Genomic DNA, 27,648 nt, shown 5'->3' with positions numbered 1-27,648 from the left:
TTTTTTAAAAAAAATCTATTCATTTCTATTATTCAGAGTTCTCATTTTCAGGAAGAGATATACTTTCAAAGATGTTAGGCCTTTCTAGTTAGGTCCTAAAAACATAATTTTTTAGAATGCTTGAAGGCAAGAACTTAAAATTTCATTATTATTTTTCAGACATATTTGAGCAATTATTATTTCTTGATGTGTTATACAGCTACATTCCATTTCTCTTTATTTATAGGTTCAAAAGTTTCTTGAACCATTGTTTGGGAAATAGAATAGAGAAGGATCTCCTTCCTTCTTCTAAGGAAACGCTAACCTTCCAAGGGAATATTAATCTAATTGGAACCAAATCTTAAACATTGTTGGACCACATTTAACTGTGGTTGGGGGTATATGGTATATAAGGTCCTGCACTTAATTGTGAATCTCCCTTCTTCCTCTTGTACCATGAAGCAAGAGCCAGAGAACATTGAAGGGTCTTCTCCAAAGGTAATCCTACTCATCCTACTCTCTTTCTTTGCCCTTCTTAAGAACCATGAACAATCTCATCCCTTTAGTCTTTTTACCAAGTGGTCAACCTGAAGTTAGCAAGACCCTAAAATATGGATTTATACTTAAACTAGTGAAAAAATCACTTAAAGTAATCCTTTTCACCAGGTCACATTCATTAACACAGCTAACCAGAGATCTCTGCCTTGGAATTTAAGTATGGGACAAGCTAATAAACTGGTAACTTTTTTGCTATTTCCCCTGGATCCTTGTGAATATTTCTTCAATGTGGAAATCATGTGAGAAGAAACAACTAGACAAAGACTAGGTTGAAACATTCCTGTATTTCTTGGCTATAATACTACATAAGAATCCCCCAGACTCACATGATCATTCACAACAAGCTGTTTGGGGACTTTGGTTTTATTGTCCTCATTATCATCTATTGTCATCATCATCATCATCATCATCATCTGGATGTTACTGAGAATCTCCATGGCTGAAATTACAGAATAATTAAGAAAATGTCGGAAGAAACTGGGATCTGAGATGGTTTTATTTATTTATTTTTGAAGATTTTATTTATTTATTTGACAGAGAGAGCACAAGAGGAGGGAGGGTCAGAGGGAGAAGCGGACTCCCCACTGAGCACAACCTGATGCAGGACTCAATGCTGGGACTCTGGGAGCATGATCTGAGCCAAAGACAGTCTAACGGACTGAGCCATTCAGGTACCCTTGAGACGGTTTTAAGTATAAGACTACCAGGAAAGGATAGTGGCAGAATAATAATGGTAAAGATCATTATCATAATAACATTAGCAGCTAACACTTGTTAGATATTTAGTGTATGTCAGACTCTGTGGTCATCATCTTATGTATGTGATTTTACTAAATTCTCAAAACAACTCTATGAAGTAGGTAATATTATTTCCATTACATAGGTTAGAAAACTAGGGCTAGAAAGGTTAGGTTATTTTCCCAAGGTCTAAAATGACACTACTGTTCAGTATTATGTTAATTTGAACATTTGAAAGGAAAGTGATGACTTTATAAATCTTGTTTCGAGACTTACGTTCTCATCAATAGTACAAGCACAATTTGGAAAGGGGCTGAATGCAAATATAACTTTATGAAAATTTTTTGGTAAGATATATTCAAATAAAATACTGACTTAAGCATCTACCTTTATTTGGAGATGCAGTATTCTTTTATGTAGACTTATAGCCTAAGTAAAGTTATAAATTGTTGAATTTCAATTTTGCCTCTGGCTCTGCTTACTATTAAAGTCTATGGGTTCCTTTTATTGCACAGTATCTGAACTCCAAGCATTTATTAATATGTAAAAACCTCATACTCTTTGCTATTTTAAACTTAGAAGTTTGGCAGAAAAATATACATTTCTGGGCTATTTTCCTTTTTTTTTGTTTTGTTTTTGTTTTGTTTCATTCGTTTGTTTATTTGTTGGGGCTATTTTATTAAGAATATGTAGTCTGTGCATTTTTAAAGACTATTTTTTCTTTGAGTGAAACCACCCAGATTTACTGAGTTGATCTTTGGAATTACACATTAGCTTACATTGAAAAATATTAGCAAAGCATTCCTTTTTTTATCGCACCACATAGGGTTCATTTATGAACTCAAAACCGGGAATAGTTAAGCCTTTCCTGATTGGTGTTTTATAGCCATTAGGCAGATTTATAGTGTCCCAGTGTTACTGTGTACCAGTAATAGGAGAAATGGAGTCATGGAATATTTTGGTACTCTGGACTACGGTAGAACTATTTCTAACAATTATTTCTTTGATATATCAAGATCTTCATCAGTAATGCTATCTGTAATAACTTGGTGAAAAGGAGAGATTCTTTGAAGGTGGAATATAGTAGAATTATTGAGATTATTTTTAAAGGAACTTGCAGTTATAAGTTTCAACTTCTTTATCTTAGAAGCTCCCTACAAGCTCCATATCTCCACTGCTCTATATCATCACTTATTAACTATTTCCATCCAGTAATGCACTGCACATATCAACCAAATATTGTTAAGAGCCATTAAATATACTTTTCTTTAGCAGTATAATAAATGACCATGTGGAAGAAACAACTGAGAATTGGATATGAAAACATGTGCTTAACTACAGTCTAATGACCTCATCAAAGGTCATTTTTCTTGTTAGGACGATCATGAATTGATGAATAACATAAAGCAGTCGGGGCAATGTTTGTATGGTTGCATTTTATATTTCAACTCCTCTAATGCCACTAATAGAAACTTTTATCATGATTTTTTTTTACCAAAGGGATTTATCTGCATAAAAGATATGCAAAATAAGATTAATAAAATTGGGGCACCTGGGTGGCACAGCGGTTAAGCATCTGCCTTCGGCTCAGGGCATGATCCCGGCGTTCTGGAATCGAGCCCCACATCAGGCTCCTCCGCTATGAGCCTGCGTCTTCCTCTCCCACTCCCCCTGCTTGTGTTCCCTCTCTCGCTGGCTGTCTCTATCTCTGTCGAATAAATAAATAAAATCTTTAAAAAAAATAAGATTAATAAAATAGAATATCAGAGCAAAGGGAGAAAAGAAAATGAAAATGTTCTAACTCTATAATTTATGCAGTTGAACTTCACATTTATTTCAGAGCTTCCTGACATACAAGGGGAGGGGGAAAAAAGGAAAATATGGTCAGTTACAACAGGGCTTTTTACCTACTATATCATAACTGACATTATATTACAAACTGAACATTATAATTATTTTAAGGGACAGGGCAGGAAACAGAGGCGCCAGCATTATCTACCCTGCGATCCAGATAACCTGAGGGCTGAAAAGATCAATATTTGGGCACACCTACAAGCACTCCAGGGTATACTCGTGAGCCAAGGCATCATGGTTGGAAAATCTGTTACATAGTTTACATTATTAAAGAAAAGGGTGTCTCCTAGTTCCCCCGAGGGTAAAGGGGGGAAGCACTTTTCCTACGTCTAAATTCTAAAATACTACATTTATCCCACTGAGAATTAATAAGAATAGATTTCTTAGATTCACAGTTAAAATCTTCACAGTCATTCGCTTTTGGTGTTAATTAATGGAATGATTTGCCATTAATAAATAGGATTTTGTTTACATGTTTGTTTGGCTTTCACTGTTTCTAGGCTTGGTCTCATTCTATGTGGCAGGTTACAGCATCATCCAGTTCTCCAAAGGAATTTCTTAGAGTGGGAGATGTAGGGCTTCCCTCCTTGCTTTCTAATAGAAGACACATGATTTCCCTTGGAGAGTGTGAAGACCAGCCAGTTCTTCAGCAATGGCAATGATGTATGAGTATGTGTTCTGCCATTGCCCTACCCTTCCAAACCCTATGAATGGCATTAAAGGGCAGGGCGCTGCAACTTGATGCCTGCAGGAAAAGAGAGACAGATTTTCTTGTAAATGTAGACTTTTGCATAATGAACCGATATGCAAGCTTCCAAGTTGTGCAAGTTATAACTGGTAGTATTTTGGAAACAAACATACAGGTATAATCAGCTACTAAGATACATAAGCAGAATATGTGGAAAATGTTTTTCTCCTAGAGGGCCTCATGAGGGGCGTGGAAAGGAGCTTTTTAAAATGAGGGAGACACTAAATCCTGTTGCCATGCAGGATTGAAAAAGTAAACAGTATACACACTTCCAAGGGCTTTTCTTTAAAGAATCTGGATTGGAATGAAAACAGCAGATATCACATCCAACTGTTGCCCTGAAAAGCAGAGGAACTAACCCAAGCCGAGAAGATTCATGTCAGTGGTAGCTTGGCTCAAAGTTAAGGGAACACTATTATAAGAGCTAATATTTATTTGGTAGATGATATTTTCTCCCAGGTATTTTTTAATAGTTTGGTTTGAAGTAATGTGATCCAATTCATCCAGTTGGAATATCCACTGCTCTTATGAATCATCTTAACTTGACTGTACAAATCACCGCGTTGTGGAGAATTGGTGTTCAGGGTGTTATGGCCTAAATTGAGTTGCTCCCAAATTCATATGTTGAAATCCTAACCCCTAGTACCTCAGCATGTGACTGTATTTAGAACTAGGACCTTATAGAGGTAATTAAGGTAAAATTAGGTCAAAGAGTGGGCCCTAATCCAATATGACTGGTATTCTTATAAGAAAAGATTAGGACACAGACATGTACATGCACAGAGGAAAAAGATCAGGTAAGGACTCAGGGAGAAGGCAGCCATCTGCAAGACTAGGAGAGAGGCCTCAGGAGAAACCAAACCTGCTGGCACCTTAATTTTAGAGTTCCAGCCTCAAGAACTTGGAGAACATAAATGTGTGTTGTTTAAGCTACCCAGCATGTGGCATTTTGTTGTGGCAGCCTTAGAGAATGAATATGCAGGGCATAAAATTACAAAATGACCTAGCAAATATTTTCTGATTTTTAAAAGAATAATTTCCAATATGTCTTCTTTAAAGAATAAAATTCAAGGGATGGCTGGGTAGCTCAATTGGTTAGCTGTCTGCCTTTGGCTCAGGTCGTGATCCCAGGGTCTTGGAATTGAGCCCCACGTCAGGCTCCCTGCTCTGCAGGGAGTCTGCTTCTCTCTCTCCCTCTGCCTGCTGCTCCCCCAGCTTGTGCTCTCTCTCTCTAATAAATAAATACAATCTTAAAAAAAAAGAATAAAATTCACAACTTTCTTCTGAAGTTGGCAGAAGATTCAGAGCTCCTCAATTTAAATAAGGGTTCTCCCTGGCTGGACTGTAAGTTCCTTCAAAAAAGGAGCTGAGCCATCTTCTTGTTTTCTGTGCATTCTCTGGGTGATATATATATTAATGTACTCACTCTTGAATTTAATACTTTGATTTTTTTCATAAAGAAGAAGAAAGTAAATTCTGCAATCTATAAACCAAGAATCTTGGCCTCAATTTGAATGAGGAATCGCGAAAGAATTAGTACAAAGATGATTAAAATTTATCATGGTACCACTAATAATAAGGAGTGTGAACCTAATCAATCCTTCTTTGGGTAATTCATTCAATGACATTGGACATTACAGTCTAGCTCTTGAAAGATTCTCCAACTTTGACTTCTAAAACATTGTTTTAATCTCTCTTACCTCCTTGACAAGAGCTTCTCTGTCTCCTTCCTTCCCTTGCTTTTCCTTTTCCAGGCCCCTGTCAAAGCTGTTGGAGTAACCATTACATTGAATAAGCATACCTCTTGGCATAATCAAAATATAAACTTTGTTATTAAAAGAACCTCTAAAATTTATTTGTAGGGCGAACTTCCCCTATCCTGGATGGAAATTGATGGTGCTTACACCCCTTTTCTGCCACATCTTAGAATTTCAGGGACTTAGAAGGCGAGCAGTGATAATGGAGGGACTCACCTGTTCTTACTTGATTCATTCCACTGTTCTCTTTGGTCAGGCTTTTCCATGTGCTGCCTGCACCCTGAGATAAATCCTTACTGCCCTGGTAGCTGAGAGCAAAAAGAAGCTCCTATTGATCTAGATTTACAAGTCAATTCCAGTTTAGGTCATACGCAGGTTTTTACCAACTCTAAACTTACATGCTGCTTTGAGGTTTGGGGGCTGGGACTCAGCAAACAACGTTTCTCAGTTTCTTTGGTCCGCTAGTTTCTTATCAGCTTCTATGAATGGGAGGCACTAGAGGAACATTAGAAAGGAATATCTTCCCCTTACCCTACTTGTCATTTCATCACTCCAGCAGCTGGGGAAAGTGGCTCTAGCTTCCAGCTTCTTTCTGAACTCCCAGCACTCCATTCACTGTGTTCCGTAGAGGAACTAGCAGCTACCAGGACATATTCCCTCAGTAATAGGAACTAACCATTGTTCTGCTTCATGTTACCTACTAGGCCAGCCAGAATCTGGCCAGCCAAATCTCAAAAGTCTGCACCCTAGTTGGAGATCTTCACCCTACAGCCTGGAAAACCAGGTCTACAGAGTTTCCTCCTGTGAACTCCTGTATTTCTACTCCTCACACCTTTTTGCTTCTATAGACCATGCTTATGGAAAGAGTTCTCTGGGTTAACTCCTTTCTCTCTTTGAAATACCCAGTGTGGTTTCTGATTACTTTATTGGCCCGTGAGTTACGCAGGTCACAGGGCCAATCACCAATTGCTGAAGCCAGACAGTGACCACAGTTGGTCAAGCCTGGGACTTCTGTAGTTGAGAGCATGATCTTTTTTTTTTTTTTAATGATTTTTTATTATATTATGTTAGTCACCATACAGTACATCCCTGGATTCCGATGTAAAGTTCGATGCTTCATTAGTTGCGTATAACACCCAGTGGAGAGCATGACCTTTTATTAGAAAAAGGATAGGTAGGGAGGACAGCACTAGAGGACTGCTATGAGACAGAAACTGTAGTTATCATAGTAAAAAATAGCTTTGTATTTTTTCATTGTAAATTAGGGAAAGGAAGAAGGAGAATAGTAACTGAAAAGTAGAGAGTGAGAGTAAGGTAAGAGTTCTGTTCTGAGATGGATATGCATGTTTAAAAGCTGATGGGAAGGAATAATATACATGCGGAGACAAAAGGACCAGAGAACGAAAAGATAATGGATGGTGTTGGGCTCAAAAGAGAGTGGGAACCTAGACTGAGGCTAAGCTTTGAATAGGAGGCGGGGGACATTTGCTGAAATAGGAGTGAAAAACAAGGTGCAGGGACATTTTCTAGGTGCAGGAACTTGGAGCTTACCTATACTGACATCTATTTTCTCTGTTAAGATGAAGGCAGGTCATTTTCAGGGTGGAAGGGGGAGAATGGGTCTATGGTGGAAGTTTGAGGAAAGAGAAGGTGTAGAAAAGCCCTCTTGTAAAGGAGAGAGAAAAGTGGTCAGAGAAACACAATGAGGTTACCAGAAATAGTGAAGGCACCTTTGAATTTAGTAATCATAAATTTGTAACCTCTGTTGTGTGCCTTTTTCATTTAAATTCTGGCACACAAGTGTGTGGAGTAAGTCAGAGAAAGTATGAAGAAAGTGTGGAGTTAGTGTGGAGAAAATGTGAAGAAAGTGTGGTGAAAGAGGATATTTAGTTTCTTCCAAAAAGGGGGATGGAGAAGGACAAGAGAACTTGAGGCTTTGGCAAAAAAATTATTGAGGTGGCAAACCATTATATTCTGGAAAAAAGGAGAACAAAAGGCAGAAGGGAGTTGAGGAAAAGGGGTACAGCAGAGATCAAAAGACTGAAGAGCTCGAAGAGATCCAGCAGTGATCCCATGGCAGGCACTGAGATAAGCAATCTGGAAGGCTAGAAGGGATATGGTCACAGAGCACAAGGACTTTAAATGATGATTATGGAAATGGGCCACTAAGGTAGAGGAAAATTTATTGAAGAAGAGAATGTCAAAGAACCAAGAAATATTTATTTCTAATTGCTGGGATAAGGCCTTGTGTATATGTTCAAGGCTTTTTGCATCCAATATTGGTTTTTTCCTGTTAAATTGCCTATTGAGAGCAGGGTCTGCATCTAAAATATGTTTTGCTCATTTAGAGCCTCACAAAAACTCTTTCCCATAGAATTCTTTGAAAGAACAATATATATATTTTTTTCATTTTTTAATTTTAATTCCAGTATACTGAACATACACTGTTTTATTAGTTTCAGATGTACAATATAGTGATTCAACATTTCTATACATTATTCAGTGATCATCATGATAAGTGTACTCTTAATCCCCATCACCTATTTCACCCATTCCTCTACCCACCACACACACACACACACACACACACACACACACACACACACACACTCATACCACATCTTTATCCCTTCATCTATCAGTGGACACTTGGGCTGCTTCCATAGTTTGGTTATTGTAAATAATCCTGCAATAAATATAAGGGTGTATCCATTCAAATTAATGTTTTTTTGTTCTGTGGGTAAATACCCAGTAGTGTGATTACTAGATTATAGGAGAGTTCTATTTTTAATTTTTTGAGGACCCTCCGTACTATTTTCTGTAGCGGGTACACCAGTTTGCATTCCTACCAACAGTGCAAGAGATTTCCTTTTTTTCCCACATCCTTACCAACACTTTTTTTTTTTTAAGATTTTATTTATTTGTCAGAAAGAGAGAGCACAAGTGGGGGTGGGGGGCAGCAGGCAGAGGGAGAAGCAGACTCCCTGCTGAGCAATGAGCCTGATGTGGGACTCAACATCCCAAAACCCTGGGATCATGACCTGAGCCAAAGGCAGATGCTTAACTGACTGAGCCACCTCAACACTTGTTTCTTGTGATTTGTTTTTATTATTTTTTTATTTTAGCCATTCTGACAGGTATGAGGTGATATCTCTTTGTAGTTGTGATTTGCATTTCCCTGATGATGAGTGATGTTGAGCATCTGTATGTGTTCTTTGGAGAAATGTCTATTTGTGTCTTCTGCTCATTTTTTAATTGGATTGTTTGGGGGGGTTGGTGTTAAGTTATATGAGTTCTTTATATATTTTGGATATTAACCCCTTATCAGATATGTCATTTGCAAATATCTTCTCCCATTTAGTAGGTTGTCTTTTAGTTTTGCTGATTGTTTCCTTTACTGTGCAGAAGATTTTATTTTGATGTAGTCCCAATAGTTTATTTTTGCTTTTATTTCCCTTGCCTCTGGAGATATATCTAAAAAAATGTGGCTACAGCCAATGTCAGAAAAATTACTGCCTGTGCTCTCTTCTAGGATTTTTATGGTTTCAGGGCCCACATTTAGGTCTTTAATTTTTTTTTTTAGTTTAGTTTTGTGTATGGTGTAAGAAAGTGGTCTAGTTTCCTTCTTTTGCAGGTAGCTGTCCATTTTCCAAACTCCATTTGTTGAAGAGACTGTCTTTTTCCCATTGCATATTCTTTTTTTTTTTATTTTTAAAACTATTTTATTATTTTTTATGCTTTTGGATAAGGTTCTATTTTATTTATTTTTGATTTTCTTATTAGTTTCAGTGGTAGGGTTTAGTGATTCATCAGTTGCATATAACACTCAGTGCTCATTACATCAAGTGCCCTCTTTAATGCCCATCACCCAGTTACCTCATCCACTTACCCACCTCCCCTCCAGCAACCTTCAGTTTGTTTCCTATAGTTAAGAGTCTCTTATGGTTTGTCTCCCTCTCTGATTTTGTCTTATTTTTTTTCTTTATTTTTAAGTTGTCTCTACACCCAACATGGGCTTGAACATAAAACCTCGAGATCAAGGATATATGTACATTGATTTTATATCCTACAACTTTACTGAATTCATTCAACAGCTCTAGTAGTTTTTGGAAGAATCTTTAGGCTTTTCTATATATAGTATCATGTCATCTGCAAAGAAGTGTTACTTCTTCCTCACCAATTTGAATGTCTTTTACTTCTTTTTCTTTTCTAATTGTTGTGGCTAGGATTTCCAACACTGTGTTGAATAAAAGTGGACATCCTTGTCTTGTTCCTGATATTAGGAGGCAAATTCTCAGTTTTTCACCATTGAGGATGACGTTAGCTGTGAATTCCTTATATGTGGTCTTTATTATGTTGAGGTATGTTCCCTCTAAATCCACTTTGTTGAGGGTTTTAATCACGAATGGTTGTTGTATTTTGTCAAATGTTTTTTCTGCATCTATTGAAATGATCATATGGCTCTTATCCTTTCTCTTATTGATGTGATGTATCACATTGATTGATTTGCAAATATTGAACCACCCTTGCATTCTGGGAATAAATCACACTTGATTATGGTGAATGATTTTTTAATATATCATTGCATTCCATTTGCTAATATTTTGTTGGGGATTTTTGCAACTATGTTCATCAGAGATATTGGCCTATAGTTGAAAGAGCAATATTTTAATAAAATAGTGAAAATGGCAATTCAGGGAATTTTTTTTTTTAAGGAGGTTCTATCCTGGGGCTTGAACTCTTGACCCTGAGATCAAGACCTGTGCTGAGATCAAGAGTCAGACACTTAACTTACTGAGCCAGCCAGGCGCCCCTCAGAGAATTTTTTTGACCTGTTTCATTGCCTTCAGGATGATAAGATATGAATATTCTCTGCAGGTTTAGCAGCTGAAGGTCTAGATGGGGTCAATTATTTATGCAAGGTGAGCTAAAGCTAGCTTCAAAGATACAGAAATTTCATTGATTTAAAAGAGAACACATTCTTCTGAATTTGTTATAACACAGAGCATTTCCTTTTTTCATTGTTTATTTTCTTTCCATACATGGCTTTATAAAATCAGTAATGCAATGGCTATTACTCGGCATAAAGTGCAGGCTCAAAGGGGTGTGACACTGAAAGGCAGTGACAGTTCAGCCACTTGTCACTTTAGGGAAATGAGAAATGTAAATGACTCCCATGTTGTCATCTTTCCTGTTTCAGAACCACAGGAAAGATGATGCTCTGCTCCTTTGCACACATTTCCGCCTGTCATCCCTCCTCCTTACTCCTATATAACATTTCAGTTGGATCAGCCCTTTTTGCCTTATGCCCACCATCTCTGGTCCACTCCCTGCACAGCATCCTGAAACTTAACACAGCTTAGGATTAAGCTATCAACTAACTGGTGCTTAGAGATTTAAAATCCCTGTAAAGTCATATTTATTCAGAGTGTCATTCCATGTGATGCTCCTACTCCTTTTTTTTTTTTTTTAAGATTTTATTTATTTATTTGACAGAGAGACAGCCAGCAAGAGAGGGAACACAGGCAGGGGGAGTGGAAGAGGAAGAAGCAGGCTCCCAGTGGAGGAGCCTGATGTGGGGCTCGATCCCAGGACTCTGGGATCACGCCCTGAGCCGAAGGCAGATGCTTAACAACTGAGCCACCCAGGTGCCCCGATGCTCCCACTTCTGACTGCATTTATCTTGCTCAGGAACTTTTTAAAAATATTTATTTATTTATTTGAGGAGTGGAGGGGTAGAGGGAGAGAGAAGCTTAAGCAGACTCCTGAGCATAGAGCCTAATTCAGGGCTCGATCTTGCGACCCTGAGATCATGACCTGAGCCGAAACCAAGAGTTGGACACTTACCTGCCTGCACCACTTACCTGCCTGCACCACCCAGGCATCCCATTGCTCAGAAACTCTTAATGAATCTATCACTCTGGAGATAGATTTGAAGTTATTTGCAAAAGTGAAAGACCCAAGGTTTACAAATGATTTGCTTTTTAAAAAATAAATTGGGCGGGGCACCTGGGTGGCACAGCGGTTAAGCTTCTGCCTTCGGCTCAGGGCGTGATCCCGGCCTTGTGGGATCGAGCCCCACATCAGGCTCCTCTGCTATGAGCCTGCTTCTTCCTCTCCCACTCCCCTGCTGTGTTCCCTCTCTCGCTGGCTGTCTCTATCTCTGTCGAATAAATAAATAAAATCTTTAAAAAATAAATTGGGGGAGGCGCCTGGGTGGCGCAGTCGTTAAGCGTCTGCCTTCGGCTCAGGGCGTGATCCCGGCATTATGGGATCAAGCCCCACATCAGGCTCCTCCTCTAGGAGCCTGCTTCTTCCTCTCCCACTCTCCCTGCTTGTGTTCCCTCTCTTGCTGGCTGTCTCTATCTCGGTCAAATAAATAAATAAAATCTTTAAAATAAATAAATAGGAAATGAAACAACTGAAATATCTTTCAGTAGGTGAATGGTTAATCAAATACTCGTATATCCGTGCAATGGGATACTGTTCAACAATAAAAATGAATGAACTATTGAGACATGCAACAATGTGGATGGATCTCAAGGGCATCAGGCTTAGTGAAAAACAGCCAGTCTTAAAAGGTTATATACTATATGATTCCATTTACATAACATTCCCCATGTGACAAAACCATGAAGGTGGAGAATAAATTAAAGGACAGAGTTGGGGAGGTATGACTATAAAAGAGGGACATGAAGAATTCCTACATGCTGATGGAATAGTTTTGTATCTTACTCTTCTTCATCACCACACATAGTTACAAATTTTTTTCTTGTGATGAGAACTTTCAAGTGCTGCTTCTCTTAGCAACTTTCAAATATACAATATAGTATTATTAACGGTCACTATGCTGTACATTACATCCCCAGGACTTATTTATTTTATAATTGGAGTCTGTACCTTTTGACTCCCTTTGCCCATTTTGCCCATACTCTATCCCCTACCTCTAGCCTATACTCTAGCCATCTATCTGTTCCCTGCACCATCTATGAGGTCTGTGTTTTTCTTTTTAGATTCCACATATAAGTGAGATAGTACAGTACTTGTCTTTCTCTGACTTATGTCACTTAGCATAATGCTCTCAAGGTCCATCTATGTTGTTGCAAATGGCAGTTTTTCCTTCCTGTTTTGTGGCTGAATAATATTCCATTTTGCGTGTGTGTGTGTGTGTGTGTGTGTGTGTGTGTGTGTGTATTCCACATTTTCTTTATCCATTTATCCATCAGTAGACACTTAGGTTGTTTCCATGTCTTGGCCATTGTAAATAATGCTGCAATGAACATGGAGCTATAAATGCCTTTTCAAGTTAGTATCTTTGTTTCCTTTGGATAAATATCCATAAATGGAATTGCTGGATCATATGGTAGCTCTATTTTTAATTTTTTAAGGAACCTTCATACTGTTTTCCATAATGCTGTACCAGTTTGCATTCCCATCAACAGTGCACAAAGTTTCTTTTTTCTCCACATCCTCACCAACATTTGTTATTTCTTGTCTTTTTGATAATAGCCATTCTAACAGGTATGAGGTGATATCTCATTGTGGGTTTGATTTGCATTTCCCTAATGAATAGTGATGTTGAGCACATTATATGACAATGGTCATCTGTATGTCTTCTTTGGAAAAATATCTATTCAAATCCTCAGCACATTTTTAATCAATTTTTTTTTTTGGTATTGAGTTGTACGAGTAGTTCTGTATGTTGATTTTAACAGTGGTTACAGGAATTTGTTTATGGTATCAAAGTTATATGAAAGTAAACACACACACACATTAACACACACAGGCAAATGAGTGCATATAAAAACTAGTGAAAACTGAATAGGTATTTAGTCCATGAGCAATTGTAGTAGTCAGGATTCTCCAGAGAAAGAGCCAAAATATATATATTTCATATATACGTATGGAAGCTGGAAAGCCAGGAAAGCCAGTGGTATAGTTTGAAGGCCTGAGAACCAAGGGAACCAATGCTGTCAATTCTAGTCCAAGTCTGAACGCCTGTAAACCAGGAGCACTGAGAGTCGGAGGACCTTGTCTCCACTCAGCAGTCAGGAAGAGGGAGCATGAATTCCACCTTCCTCCACCTTTTTGTTTTATTCAGGCCCTCAAAGGATTAGATGATGCTTACTTACTCTGGAGAGAGTCATCTGTTTTACTCAGCCTACTGATTCAAATGCTAATCTCCTCCAGAAAGACTAATTCAGACACACTCAGAAATAATTTTTAACCGGCTATCTGGGCATCCTGTAACCCAATCAAGTTAACACATAAAATTAGCCACACAGCACTATTGTACCAATGTCGATATTGTGTATGTAAAATATTTATATAAGACATCACCATTAGGGGGTATTAGGCAAAGGTTACACAGGACTGTATGTACTATTTATGGAACTTCCTGTGTCTAGAATTATTTTTTTTAAGGTTTACAAGTCAGTTTGAAAAGAGTTAAGATTACTTCTAAAATAATATCATCTTTACTTATTTGCATTCTGATTAAAAGGTAAAGAAAGGGCCCCACTCTGTTCTAAGAACAATTCTCTTTAAGATTATAAGAAAGCCCAGAGACTAGCTCTCAGAGAGCATTGAATGAATCTTGCTCTTTGTTACACTCTGATCCTATTAGACTGGTTCCCTTTTAATTGGATTCCCTCATTTACTGATTTTCTGCTCCTAAACTTCCATCTGCCAGTGTCTGTGTATGATTGAACATTCCAGACCCTGACCACTCATCTCTCTGGCTTAGGTGATGCTTCATTATTGTTCCATCTGTACTAGGCTGGATAATGAAAAGTACAAATGGCAAGTACAAAGTCTGTACTTTCTGATTATGTTATTTGCATATCATCCCCAGCTTAAATGACCTTTCCTTATAGGGCCTTTCCTTTGTTTACCATTCTAAATTCTTCAATTCTGTCCCATTATTCTCTCTTGGAGTAAGAGTACAGGTATTTTCTATTGTCGCATTCACCACACTTTGTACATATATTTGTGTATGCATTTAATGCTCATCTCCTCACTAGAGTATGAGCCCAATGAGGACAGAGGCTATGTCTATTTTTTTCCTTAAGTGGGGAGGAAGCATGCATGGACCTATGGTGCTCTTGGTGAGAAAAACAAGGACAAAGAATCTGGGGTAGGAGATTTCTTGGAAGCTTGAAGAAGAGTAATGAAGCCAGTGTGTCTGTGTAAAGTGAGCACAGGGGAAGCCATAGGAAATGAGGGCAGAGACATAACAGAGGTTTTTACTTTTACTTTAGGTGAATTTTACTTTAGGTGAATTGAGAAATCTCCGAGGGTTTTAAGCCTAAAAATGACTTGACTTGTTTTTAAAGGTATATCCATTTTATGATTACCTAGTATCTCTTTAAATTAAACAAAATTAAAAGAGGAAAAAAGGGATGATATTTATCAATTCCCTAAAATCTGACACCTGGTACCTAGAAGACCCCATGCCAAATGTTTTTCTTGCATCATTTCCTCTGGCCCAATTATTTACCACATTTAACAAATTAAGAACCTAAGTTTTAGGAAAGTTACAAACATTACCTAAAGTCATAAATAGTAAATTACAAATTTCTGATGCAAACCTAAATCTGCTCATCTTGAAGCGCATTCCATGAACTACTCTGCTGTACTTCTTGACTATGATATAATTCTGCAGTGGAAGGAAATAAAGCTATAGAGGTAGGCAGTCTTCAGATTGTCAAAGATTTTGCATACCATATAGTAGATGCTTATATATTTTATCTGTTTTGTTTTCCTTCCCCTTCCTGCTCAGCTATCCATCATAGTACCTTCTCCCCAGGGCTGGGTTGGGTACCTGATTTGTACCTGTCCTCTCAGAGTGACTCATTCATTCCTCTAGCTGCAGTGATTGAGCCAAAAATGAACATGTGATCCCAGCCAGGCCAACCTGAGGCTTTCATTTGGGAGTTTTTTATTTAAACTAGAGAAGAGGATTTCTCTTCTGGATCTTGGAGATATAATCAGGAAATACCATCAATCATCTTTCTTGCCCCATGCAAAAACTAGTCCACAATAGGAAAAAAATAATTTGGGTGTAACACTCCTCATTGTCAGTCAATTCAGGAATGCTTTGTAATATAACCCAGAGCAGGGATGGAAAGATGGAATGAATGTTCTTTTCATATTTACATGGGACATATTAATATTAGCATTCACAATAAAAGTCAAACACTTGTAAATGGATAGAATCTCTCAATCAGCAATAAGTTTCCTAAAGAAAATCAGTCTTTTCTATTCTGGGCTGTTTGTACGTTAAGACAAAATGGTCCTCTATCGGGACTGAAGACTTCCATCTACTATTCTTTCTCTCCTCCAAACTCACCCTATTAAATCAACAAACATTAAGATCCTTCTCTTTACAAAGTCAGCAGAAACAAGACAGAAGAGATGTCAGAGGTTGTGATTTGTAAGAATTAAAAAAGTAGACAGATCCACAGTGTATAGTCAGTGCTTGTCACACCTCTGTTCAGAGCCCCCAAAGACTCTCCATCACATGTAGGATAAATCCAAAGTCTTCACCATGTTCCCCAAGGCCCTAGATGATCAAGTCTATAGCTTCCTTTCTGAACTCATCTTCTACTGGTTTCCTTCTTGTCCACTCCCCTCAAACCAACTGGGTTCTTGCTATTTCTCAAACACTCCAAGCACTCTTACTTCAGAATGTAAACTCTGTTTCCTCTTTCTGAAACACCTTTCTCTCAAATACCCACATGGCACTCTCAACTTCCTTCAAGTCTCTATTCAGATGTCACCAAATCATTAAAGCTTTTACTATCCTCCCTAAATAAAATAACCTACCCAAACTTATATGCTATTTTCTTTATAGTACTTATTACTACCTATTTGTTTGTTAATAGTCTGTTTCCCTTCACTGAAATGTAAGCTCCATAAAAGCAAGGACTCTATTGCTTTGGCCATGATCGTCCACATCCTCTGGTACATAGTACTGAGTGCTCGGTAACTATACTTTGGATAAATGAACATGATTTGACATTCCTTATGACAATGTGCTAATAATTGATTTGTAATTATTGCTGAATTATTCAGAGTTCCTTCAGTCTTTTTATTCTTAAATTAAAATCACTAAACATTTTCGTTTTCTAAAATTGGTCATGCACACACACACATACACGGGTTTAAGAACCACTGGTTTCATAGAAGAGTAAACATAGTTAAGAACACTTTGGTGATGAAATGAAGGATAGAATCAAGGGAGATAGAATTATTAATAGACTGTTGTAATTCAAGCTTTGAATGAAGAAATATTGAATTAGACAAGTGAAAATGGATAAAGGTGCATATTTTAAAAATTTAGGTAGTAATATCAACAGAACTTGGAAAATGTCTGTCAAGAATGAGTAAAAGGGAATAGTTAAGGGTGACTCCGTATTTCTAGGTCAGAGTGAATAGATGGGGGGATAATGCTACTATCAGTTGAAAGAGAAAATACAAGAGGGATGATGTGGAGTTGGTGATAATCATCAAGTTAGTTTTGGCAAGACTAACTTGATATAATGGTGAAGAAGACATTCAAGCAAACATGGTCAGCAGACCACTGGACATACAAGGCTGAAGGTCAAAGCCATGGTCTGCAGATTTAGATTTTGCTGTCATGTCCAACAATTCCAACCTGTGAAATGTCCCCCAATGAAATCATCACCATTCCTCTAAAAGTGCCCTTGTTCTTCATTCTGTTACCTCTAGAGAAGTGAGTGGAAATACGTGTGAAGTAACTAAAAAAAATTTTTTTAATAAGTAATGTCTACACCCAAAGTGGGGCTCAAACTCATGATCCCAAGATCAAGAGTCAAATGCTGTACTGACTGACCTAGCCAGGTGCCCCCGAAGTAACTTTTTAAATTAAGTATAGTTTTACTGATAATATAAATGCACAAAGTTTGCTTATCAAATAAGAAGTCAGAAAGGGAAAAACTGTGTCCCTGTCTGAACCATTACTACTCCCCTGAAACAACCTCTTTTAGTTTTTAGTTTTTAATTATAGGATTATCTTTAAATTTCTAGATATTATACTATTTCTTGGTTTATCATTTTACACATTTTCTATTAATTTCCTGTAATGCAGTCCCATTATCCTAATCTAACTTTATCACAGTTTGTGGTCCCATTAACAGACATAATTTGGCCCAAATTTAGCTTTTCTTTCAAATTTACTTAGCTCTTTCATTTGCTTAAGTTTTTTTTAATATCTATTATTCATTTTTGTAAATATTTCATTATGTTTATTAAATTTTTACTGTCCTCTCTAAATAAACTGCTATCAATATTATTTTTCAAAATTTTCAACATGTCATATAATCTCTCAATTCCATGTTTTTTCTGGAGACAATCCCAAAAGCCCTTTGTCATCTTGTTCCAATTTAAGCAGTTGCTTCTAGGCCTGCTGAGTATCTCATCTTGGCTCTTTAAGCTTTATCATCACAGTGGAACTAAATTTTGTCATTTTGCTATATTGGATATCTAGTTTAACAAGACCCATTGCATTCCTCTTTCTTGTTTTATGCCCTTATTTTACTGTAGCAATTGTCTACTATCTTCTAATAAAGGAGTACTTAACAGGTCAATATTTTTTTTTCACTTTGTTTTTTTGGTTCTTGTGTGTCTAAAAAGCCTTATTTAGCCTCATATTTGACTGGAATTGGCTAGCTATAGAATTTCATCTTGGAAATAACTTTCCCTCAGAAGTTAACAGGTACATTTCCACTGATTCCTGGTGTCTAATGCTGTTTCTGAGAAGTCCAATGCCATCTGATTTTTTTTCTTTTGAAGATTATTTATTTATTTAGAGGGCATGAGCAAGGGCAGAGGCAGAGGGAGAGAAGAGAGAGAATCTCAAGCAGACTCAGTGCTAAGCATGGAGCTTGGAGCTCAGAGCCTGGCTGGTGCCAACGTGGGCTCGATCACACCACCCTGAGATCATGACCAGAGCTGAAACCAAGAGTCAGATACTTAACCAACTGAGCCACCCAGGTGCCCCTGATTTTGTTTTCTCTTAATTGTAACTTAACTTTTTACCTTTTCTCTGGAAGCTTTTAGGTTTTCTTCTTCATTACTTCATTCTTCATCACTTCATCAGTATGAAATTGCAGAATTTCATAACACTATGGTTTGGGTCTGTTTTCATTTTCTAGGCTGGCACTCATTAACCTCTTGTCACTATAGGACATTTTATTTATAATTTAAAGTTTATAAAGCAAAATTTCCCTATATTGTTGTTTCTTTCTCTTTGCAAACCTTCTATTTATTAGAAATTGGATCTTCTGGATTTCTCTAATTCTTTCATCCTTTATTTTCCATTTCCCTCACATATCTTTTATGCTTCCTTTTAGAAGATTAGATTATCTTGAGTTTAGCTTTCTACACATACTGAATTCTTTACTGTAGGCATCATGTGGTTCATTTTTACAAAGTCTTTTTTATGTGATAATTGGTTCATTTTATAGCACTATCTTTTGTTTTAAGAAAGTCAAAATTTCTCATCTGAACATATTAATTAAGGTGGGGTTTTGCTATGGGAGGGATGGCTGCAGAGGGTGGGGGAGTGAGCCAATTGATGTCCTGCTAATCTGCCTAACCTATACCACCTCCTTCTTTGCTGCTTCTCAGCTATTAGCTTGCAAAAGAGTTTTCTTTCAATGAATTCCTGATGCATTGAAGGCCCAGTTGTGAAATCCTATCCCACCCCAATTAGTGGCATAAGATGTAGACTTAACAGTTGAGATAGTTTTCTTCAAGATTTAAAATTATAAGCAATAAAGAATTCATGGTTTTGAGTTCATAAAAAAAGAAATAAAATTTCTGTTCTAAGTTAAGATACTATTGTAATGTCCTTATATACCAAAATATTAGGAATAGTTATCTCTGGGTGATGAGAATGTTGATCAGGAAGAAAAAAACCTCAAAAAAAAGACTGGCTGAAATAAAATCAAGGAATAAGGGATGAAGCCTACATGAAGTAGGAATGTAATGAGGTACGAGTTAAAGTGGGAGAGAAGTGGTACAGAAGTCAGTTGAAAGATCATGGGTTAAATTTGATGAGCTAGTACAGAGCTAAATGATAACGGTTGCCTTGGGGGAAAGGGGGAAATGCTGACTGAAATGGAGTAGTACTGAAAATCATGGACCATTGACTGGGTTATCTGGACAGTCCTTGTAATCTTCTAAAAGGTGGGCAAGAGTTTTGGCAAGGTGGGGGCGGGGCAGAGGTACAAGACTCTGAGCCATGTATTAAAATCCTTCATGTCCAATTAAGAATTGTCCAAAAATAATGTGGACTAGGGAGTTGGTAGACCACACCTCTAGGATTTGCTACTTTATTCAATGAAATATCCCACTGTACTCACCTGTAACTAAAGTGGGCTGTTTGTAAGTAGCAGCTCTTAGGATCAATCTAGGAAGAATCATATTTTTAACAAAGCATTATTACTATATTTCTTCTCTGTTTAGCTTCATCTACATGGTAGACATTTTATGTAGTGTTGAAAATCTCTACTTTCGGGGCGCCTGGGTGGCTCAGTCGGTTGAGCATCTGCCTTTGGCTCACATCATGATCTCAGCGTCCTGGGATTGAGCCCGCATCAGGCTCCCTGCTCAGTGGGGAGTCTGCTTCTCTCTCTCTCTTTGCCTCTCCCCTGTGCATGCTCTCTCTCTCTTTCTCCTTCTCAAATAAATAAATAAAACCTTGGAAAAAAAAAAGAAAATCTCTACTTTCTTACTAAATTGCTCTTTAGTATTTCAAATGCTTCATTTGTGTGCATACCCAATTGCATCAATGAATTCAGGGTAAAGGAAAATGAAAAGATGGGGAGAGGCTCTGAGATGTGACAAGCAACCTTTCAAGTCTAAGAAATTTTATAAGTCCCCTACTGATTTACAGAAGTCTTTCAGTTGTTTGCATACCAACTGATTGTCTTGTCTGTGCCAGGTCTGGCTGACCCACTTCCTGGTTTGATAAAGATTGCTTAGAAGCCAAGAAAACATTGGCAAGATTAGTCAGATTCATTCAGAGGAAGTTACTTAAGAACTCATTTTATTTATGTTCCTTTATAAATATTTCCACACCCACCCTTTACCTAAACTGTTCACACTGCAGCCCCTCCAAAAAAAACACAAAACACTGGAGTTGTAATGAAAACAAATTTATATTCTGGTTCTCCATGGGTGGTCCTATGTTTGTGATCAGTGCCCACAATTAGTGCAAAGTTTAGGACTTTTTTTCCTCTCATAACATGCAGTAAAAGTAATCCTGCTAGTATATGCCTCCCTTCAGTCCTGAAGTTCATTTCTTCTTCTGATTCTATAGTCCTTTATTACTAACTTAGTATTTTGTAGACACTAGGATTCTGCCTAATGGGGTCCAGGAACCCATATGGTTTAAATAGTTTGAATTACCTGCTTTAAGTTAAGAAAACATCCAGAGGAGACCATTTGCTACCAGAATTCTTTCAATTCCACTGACTTCGATCCCCCAAATTCACAAAAATGCAGATTGATTTTCATATGTAATACACACACACACACACACACACACACACACGTATATGTGCATACTTTTTTTTTTTTAAATTTGAGAGAGAGAGCGCATTTGAGCAGGGGGAGGAGCAGAGGGAGAGGGACAAGCAGACTCCATACTGAGNCCTAAAAGGAAACTACCCTTAAAAGGAAAAAAAACCCATCCTGGTATTCGACACCACCCTGAAAGGAGCCCTCCACTCTTTCCCAAGTAAATAACTACCTGATCATAGATGAGCACATGGACAAAAACCTGATTGGGTGACAGGCGCAGGGAGGGTTAATCAGATTAAGACAGCCTACCAATATTCTCATAAAAACCACTAGACTTAGAAGCACTATTGGCAGGCCTCTCTGGTCCCCTCCCTCTTCTGGAGCTTTGTACCGTCAGGCAATAAACTTTGCTTTGCTGTCCACCACTCTTCATCTGATCTACCTCTTCGTTCTCCCATGCAGCTGACCAAGAACCAAAGGGCAACAAAGGAAAAGAAATCCTGAAACACTGAGGTCATGACCTGAACTGAAATCAAGAGTTGGATGCTTAACCAACTGAGCAACCCAGGCGCGCCCCTAGGTACGCACTTTTTCAAAAAGCAATTTTTAGCTTCTGCAAGTTAGAAACTTAATAGTCTGCCAATATCCCCTCAATATTACAACTATATTTTTCTCCTTGATAAAATGTGAGTTTGAGTTTCTTAATAGAAGCATAGATTCAGGGGAATTATATTAATATGGCATTCTGGGAACATAATTTCCCAGTGGGTCAGAGTTCTGTTTTACCTTAAACCTGTGTCAGTAATGCTGCAGACACATTTTTGCTTGTCAGGTCACCTCTTTCTGGACTACAAACAGAGCACATCCCTTTGGCTGATATATTCTCTTCAGTAGTTTAGAAGCATCGATTAGACCACAGATTTCTGTCACATTTCATCATATTTTATGAAATTTCTAGGCCCTTGCTTTCCTGTTTCTGCAGTGATTTGTGCAGGTAGCAATTTTCAAACAGTAAGTATGTATTTCATAGCAGTATTTCATAGATTCTTAGATGCATATTTTATGTTTGCATTTTACATACCAGAAACTAGTTTGTATTTTATGGTTGACTGGCATTGTTTTCATTTTCTTGGTTATACAGAAAATAATGGTACATCTTTGATTCCATAGCATCTTAGGTTCTATGAAACATGGCAGGTATTAGAAGGCGGTCTTTATTACCAGTACTAGGATCTCTTTTCGGTACCTTTGGTTCTTCAAAATTTTAGGGTGTTACAGAGTGTGATAGTTAACTTCCTTTTTTTTAAATTAACATATAATGCATTATTTGTTTCAGGGGTACAGTTCTGTGATTCATTAGTCTTACACAACACCCAGTGCTCACCACAACACATACCCTCCCCAATGTTCAACACCCAGCTACCCCATCCCCCCACCCCCTCCCCTCCAGCAACTTTCAGTTTGTTTCCTAAGATTAAGAGTCTCTTATGATTTGTCTCCCTTGATAGTTAACTTTATATGTCAACTTGACTGGCCACAGAATGCCCAGATTAAACATTATTTCTGGGGGTGTCTATGAGGATGTTTCCAGATGAGTTTAGCATTTGAATTGGTGGACTCCATAGATTGTCCTCCCTCAAGTGATTGGAATCGTCCAATCTGTTGAAAGCCTAAATAGAACAAAAAGCTGGGGAAGGAGGTATTTGCCCCTTTATGTTTCCTGCCTGCCTGCTTGAGTTGAGAAATCTCGTCTCATCTTCTTCAGGCCTAAGACTGGAATTTACACCTTCAGCTTCCCTAGTCCTCAGGCCTCTGGAATCGCACTGAATTACATCAAAGACCTTCCTGGGTCTCCAGGAATAATATAAATATAATTTCCTATTGATCTGTGTCTCTGGCAAACCCTGACTAAAACAGAGGGGATACAAATTTGATTCACAGGACCTCAGATACTTTGTTGTTGTTAATAGTACTTCCTGCTTTACAAGAGTAAAGCCATTGATATCACTTGCCAAGCATCATAGGCATTTATACTTCTTAAAGATTTATATGTTACAGAAGCTCCACATCTCATTACAATGCAGAATTCCTTTCTAGTTTGACTCCTTTCTCATATAATTGAGAAACAGGGCATCAACCTGCACCTAATTTAGAAATGTTTATTCTTGGAGATCTATGTACCTGGATCATACAACTCAAGCTCTGGATAGAATTACTTTAACAGAAATAAACTTTAATATTATATGGATAGTTTTTGCTCCAAAGTTTTCTAAGCAACAACCATCTTTGTACAATCTCTGTCTTTGGTCAAATTCTTTCCTAGGCCATCAGAAATTAGGTTGTTCAAAACCACTTACTGGAAAACACCCTGAAAAATTCCAGTCAAAGAGTAGAGTTAGCTTAATTTTGTTTTTTTCTTTCCTTTTTCTGTTTTTTACTTTAGTCTGCATTATTAGTTTCATTTGTTTATTAGTAAACTTTTTCTCCCCATCATTTCTAATTGTTGTAAGCAGCATCAAATTATCTTTGGGAACATATTGCGTTTATTTATTTATTTGTTTATTTGAGAGAAGAGAGCATGAGCTTGAAGGGTGGAGGGAGAAGGAGAGAGAATCTCAAGCAGATTCCATGCTGATTGCAGAACCAGACGAGGGGATCAATCTCACGATCCTGAGATCAGGGCCTGAGCCGAAACCAAGAGGCAGATGCTTAATCAGCAGCACCACCCAAGTGCCCCGGAACATGTTGTGTTTAAATCGGTTGATATAGACTATAAAAAATTTCACACAAAGCATGTGTAAATCTATATATCACCCAATGTATAATGAAACTTTCATAATAGAACAAAACAAAGTCAAACAAATTATTTTTCTAACAAATTACATTGTATAAATATTGAATAAAATTGTACATGTGGATACAGTTAGCATTTTGCTAATTTTTCAAACAAACTTAAGAGGTGCTTTCTGCCCTTTGAAGAGAGCTGTATGTCCTTTTTTACTTTTCCTTCTATTATTTTTGTGCATAGTTATAACTCTTGAGTCAGGAACATTTGACATATTTTTATATTTATTCTTACGAAGATAACTTTATAATAAGTGGTTTTGCAATTTTTGTGTGAAATTTTTCTTTTTCTTATTTTATGTGAGAAAATAGACATTATAAATTAATCAATATCTTGTCCTATAAAGGTAATGACAACCAAATGTCTTATTTTGAGTGATACAGTGAATGTCCAAGGTATTTATATATATTCTATGGGGAAATACAGGCTTACCTCTTTATTCAGGAAGTTGGACAATTTCTGTCATTGGATTGGAAATTTGTAATGAAAGTCTTATACCCAAAATTTGAAAAGATTTAAAGAGGTGAAAATGTAATTGTTGGAGCCATTTTACAACACAAAAGTAGGCATAGTTCAAGGATGTGTTTTAAACAATTTAAAAATCTTTTGTTTTAGATTTATTGTCTCAAAATGCAAAGACAAAAAAGAATTTTAAGATATTGTCAAAGTAACTAAAAGAGGAAGCACTTGCTGGAATATTAAATGTTCATTTTATTGGTGCATTTTCTGTAACAATAATCTTTTTCTTTTTTCAAGCTATCACATTTTCCTTAATTTAAGGCATTGGGATGTCTTAACCTAGCCTTGACTGTGGATGTAAGAACAATCCTGTTTTTCAACTTTTTGGTCACAAATGCCAAAAAGTGACAGTGATTCACATTGCTTTTGTTTTAAAGCAATGCATTGAAAGGTATTTTAAATGATGCTTCCTTCTCTCTTAAATGATCATCTTTAGTCAATCTAGTGCACATTTTTTTTTCTCATTGGTAAAAGTACATTCAGAGATACAAAAGTTTACCAAATATGGGAAACCTAATATGTGATACCCCCCTAATATGAATCATTTTGCAAAAGATGCAAAGGATGCCCATCTCTAGTTGTTTCTTACAATGGGCCTAAATTGGACTATTTAGAGATTCGTGACATTATGGAAATAGGAATGACACTAAAACCTTAGGGCTTCTCCAACTGTATTAGTCAGCTTGGGCTGCCATAACAAAATACTACAGACTGAATGTCTTAAACAACAGAAATTTATTTCTCAACATTCTGAAGGCTGAGAAGTTCAAGGTCAAGGTACCAGCAAATTCGGTTTCTTAAGAAGGCGTTCTTCCTGGCTTATAGAAGGCCACCTTCTCACTTAGTAATATGCATTCAAGTTTTCTCCATGTCTTTTCATAGCTCAATAGCTCATATCTTTTTAGCACTGAATAATATCCCATTGTGTGGATATTCCAACTATAATTAATCCTATTAGATCAGGACCCCAACTTTGTGACCTTGTTTAATTTTAATGTCTTCTTTAGAGGCACCATCTCCAAATACAGCCACACTGGGGATTAGAACTTCAACATATTCATTTTTGGGGAAATACAGACATTCAGTCCATAACACCAACACCCTTATTTTATACAACAAATAAAAGATCCAAAGAGAATGATAGAAATCAGGATTAAAAGGGACCTAAAGATAATGAAGATCAACCTTTCCTCTGATGTTTTTTACCAAAATCTTTTAAATAACTTGTTAAAAAAATTCGTGGCGAAACTGAATTTTTAGTTACTTGATTCTCAGTTGAAAGCTTTTTCTGTGATATTACTACACTCCCTCCTTGGACATGTCTCAAGTCTTTTCCAAGTTGTTACATATTCCCTTTTACGGCAGGAGCATCCAGTTCTCTGAAGTTCTTAACTTGGATCATGTTCAGGGGCTTAAAGAACTATTTGAAGTTTTATGACAATTTTTGTGTTGTTGCTATTTTTTGTTTTAGATATATAGCTTTTATCAGATTTAAAAATATTTGATGACAGCAAAAGAGTCCATCCATTAGGCAGTAACTTTCTCTATCTTACCTAAGTGACTTACTCTTCTGATTTGCAAGTCTCTTTTGATGCTAGATATGGCATATCCACTCAAAAAAAAAAAACTAGTAAGAAGTATTTTGGATATTCAAAGTACTGAGCTTCATGGTAAGTACAGAAAAATGAATACCACAATTCTGTATAAACACTTAACTAAAGAGAGAATAATAGGGGCGCCTGGGTGGCACAGTGGTTAAGCGTCTGCCTTCGGCTCAGGGCGTGATCCCGGCATTATGGGATCGAGCCCCACATCAGGCTCCTCTGCTATGAGCCTGCTTCTTCCTCTCCCACTCCCCCTGCTTGTGTTCCCTCTCTCGCTGGCTGTCTCTATCTCTGTTGAATAAATAATAAATAATAAATAAATAAATAAATAAATAAATAAATAAATAAATAAAATCTTTAAAAAAAAAAAAAAAGGACCATACCATGAACATGTACTAGAAAGAGACTGAGCTCAAAATGCACTATACAATTTGTTGTACATATCTTCCTTGACTTATAATGGGGCTACATCACTGCTGCCACCCAGCATCACAACAGAGCATTGCTCAGGAAAAGATCAAAATTCAAAATTTGAAGTACAGTGTCTACTGAATGCACCATCATAAAGTTGAAAAATCATTAAGTTGAACCATCATAAGTGGGGAACCATCTATCTATGTATACCTATGTTGAGTAATTTATATGCATACTTTTCAGTTTAGGGGGTGGGTCCTGTTACTCCCAATCTATTCTTCTCTTGTCCTCATTAACTACTGTGTTGGTTTCCTATTGTTGCTGCAACAATATTACCTCCAATTTGGCGGCTTTAATGACACAAATTTCTTATTTTACAGGCCTGTAGTTTGGAAGTCCTAAATGGGTCATGTTGGGCTAAAATCAAGATGTGCCTTCTTTTCTGGAAGCTGATGGGAGAATAAGTTTTCTTGCCTCTTCCAGTTCCTACAGGCTTCCCAATTTCCTTTGTCCCTGGTTCCCTCCATCTTCAAGGGCAGTAGTAGCTGGTTGAGTCTTTCTCACATTGCATCACTTTGACACTGGCTCTTCTGCCTCCCTCTTTCACATAGAAGGACTCTTGTGATTACATTGGATAATCCAGGATGATCTTTATTTTAAGGTCAGATGATTAGCAACCTTCATTCCTCTGCAGCTTTTGTTATGTAATATATGACCGATTCCGGTAATTAGGATTTGAACAATTTTGCGGAGGTGGGGGGCATGATTCTGTCTACCACAACTACCAAGGTAAGAAACACTCTAAGTAATGTTTCCTATGATAGTATGACAGGGTAAACCTTCCCGAGCTGTAAAGCATCTTATCCCGTTTCTTATACCCATTAAACTGACTAAACAACATTGTTGTTTGAACTATATTGTTACCACAGGACATGTAGATATTAAGTTACTTTAGGAGTCAGATGTGAGATGAGTTATGTAGCCTTTTCTAAAACTTCTCATAGTATAATTGAAAAAAATGAAACCCAGAGGGATTTCTCGTTCTTTATGTCACAGAAAGTCAATGTCAGAGCCTCAAAT

General features: G+C 37.3%; 1 long non-coding RNA gene across 4 annotated transcripts in view; it reads left to right on the top strand.

Moving 5' to 3' along the window:
- Nucleotides 1-21,765, top strand: part of LOC105240029 — a 180,196-nt gene extending 158,431 nt beyond the window's left edge. For all 4 annotated transcript variants that reach the window (XR_004627272.1, XR_004627271.1, XR_004627270.1 and 1 more), the window contains one exon: nucleotides 21,649-21,765. This is a non-coding gene — a long non-coding RNA (uncharacterized LOC105240029). The remainder of the gene's footprint in view (nucleotides 1-21,648) is intronic.
- Nucleotides 21,766-27,648: the final 5,883 nt, after the last annotated feature.

Source organism: Ailuropoda melanoleuca, chromosome 8 (assembly GCF_002007445.2).
Source record: "Ailuropoda melanoleuca isolate Jingjing chromosome 8, ASM200744v2, whole genome shotgun sequence".
Classification (NCBI taxonomy): domain Eukaryota; kingdom Metazoa; phylum Chordata; class Mammalia; order Carnivora; family Ursidae; genus Ailuropoda; species Ailuropoda melanoleuca.
This window is presented reverse-complemented; position numbering and strand designations above follow the sequence as displayed.